This window comes from Elephantulus edwardii, unplaced genomic scaffold, assembly GCF_000299155.1.
Source record: "Elephantulus edwardii isolate Elephantulus edwardi_28Jun2011 unplaced genomic scaffold, EleEdw1.0 scaffold00264, whole genome shotgun sequence".
Classification (NCBI taxonomy): domain Eukaryota; kingdom Metazoa; phylum Chordata; class Mammalia; order Macroscelidea; family Macroscelididae; genus Elephantulus; species Elephantulus edwardii.
This window is the reverse complement of record NW_006400014.1, coordinates 2,218,493-2,220,473: the sequence shown is the minus strand read 5'-3', so window position 1 is coordinate 2,220,473 and position 1,981 is coordinate 2,218,493. Positions and strand designations below refer to the sequence as shown.

Sequence of the window (1,981 nt, the reverse complement as noted above, 5' to 3'; positions counted from 1 at the left end):
AGTAATTAATTAGAGAAGGGAAAGTATGCTCCAGAGAGAAACGGATCTATTTCCAAAGAAGGGAACGCAATAAAATGAAGTATAATGGACTATGAGAACCTTTTATGCTATATTCCGTAGAGTTGGAGCTGACTCATAGCTGACCCTCGAATGGGTCTTCAGAAGCTAATAAAACATACAGAAGATTATCCATCATTCTCTCTTGCAGCAGTTTGCAGAATCAAACCACATGCTTTGAGGTTGACAGCACAGCTCTTACCCACTAGGCTACCAGCCCCTTAGATGGTTATATATAGTCAGTCTGCTTTCCTTGGTGCTTCAATGACACGCAGGTGAGCAGTGTTTGGGGTGATGGAAAGATGTTGCTGGAGGTTCTCACACTGGTCAGAGGTCATGATGCTACTGGATTGCATGTTAGAGTTCCACTAAATTGAATGCTAATTAGGTGACTGAGTAAATTCTTACTGCACATGTCAACTTTCTATGGCATTTGCGTTTTCCTTATAAGGTGACGTGCACATCCAGCTCTGATTGGACTAGCTTTTGCGCTGTTATTTACTTTTTATCTTACATGGGCTCGGGCTGTGTTCTAATAGCGTACTTGATAAGCTCCAGCTGAAATTACAGGTCCGTTGATTCTAATTTTAACTCTCTTTCCCTGTGTTTTTGCCCTAAACCATTCAACAGCTATTTAACTCCAACAGACTGGCATAGTGACCACCACAATAGGCTTGAGCAGGACAGAGACCCTGAGGTTGGCACAGGCTTGGACAAAGGGTCACATCTATTCAAAAGGTCACTCTTAATCATAGTCAACACCACCTAACAAACTACCAACAACATGAATGAATGTCCACTTGAGGGTGTCTTATAGGTTCAATAGATTAAAACGTGAAGCTTCTTTTTCCCATCTTACAAGATGGCGGGTGAAAAGGCAGACCCCAAGGAGAAGAAGCCTGTGGCCAAGCATGAAGCCAAGAAGGCAGATGCGAGTGGCAAAGCTAAGAAAGCCAAGGGCACGGGCAAAACCCCCAAGAAGGGGAAACCTCACTGCAGCCGCAACCCTGTCCTAGTCCGGGGAATCGGCAGGTATTCCCGATCGGCCATGTCTTCCAGGAAGGCCATGTACAAGAGGAAGTACTCGGCCACCAAGTCCAGGGTTGAGAAGAAGAAGGAGAAGGTTCTTGCCACTGTCACAAAACCAGTAGGTGGTGACAAGAATGGGGGCACCCGAGTGGTGAAACTGCGAAAAATGCCCAGGTACTACCCTACTGAAGACGTGCCTCGGAAGCTGCTGAACCACGGCAAGAAGCCCTTCAGTCAGCACGTGAGGAGGCTGCGTGCAAGCATCACCCCTGGGACCATCCTCATCATCCTCACAGGGCGCCACCGGGGCAAGAGAGTGGTTTTCCTGAAGCAGCTGGAGAGTGGTTTGCTCCTTGTGACCGGGCCTCTGACCCTCAATCGCGTTCCTCTGCGGAGAGCACACCAGAAATTTGTCATTGCCACCTCCACTAAAGTTGACATCAGTGGTGTCAAAATACCAAAGCACCTCACTGATGCTTACTTGAAGAAGAAGAAGCTGCGCAAGCCGCGCCGCGAGATCTTCGACACAGAAAAGGAGAAATACGAGATTACAGAGCAGCGCAAGATTGACCAGAAAGCTGTGGACTCCCAGATCTTGCCCAAAATCAAAGCCGTTCCTCAGCTCAAAAGCTACCTGCGTTCTTTATTCTCCCTCACCAATGGGGTTTATCCTCACAAATTGGTTTTCTAGATTATTGTAGACCTAATTAAATAATATTTAGACTATGAAAAAAAGAAAAAGAAAACGTGAAATGTAGAACATGTGGTGCCCAATTTAAGTCAGTTAAGAATCTAGCTCCTTAGTCATTATTTCTAAATGTTCATATCAGACAATATAGATACAAATCCATTGCAAGGACTGCTCTAGAATTTCCAAAATGCTAACCCTCCCCAG

At 45.7% G+C, this 1,981-nt stretch overlaps 1 pseudogene; it reads left to right on the top strand.

Moving 5' to 3' along the window:
- The first annotated feature begins 919 nt into the window (after nt 1–919).
- Nucleotides 920–1,777, top strand: LOC102877226 (annotated as a pseudogene).
- Nucleotides 1,778–1,981: the final 204 nt, after the last annotated feature.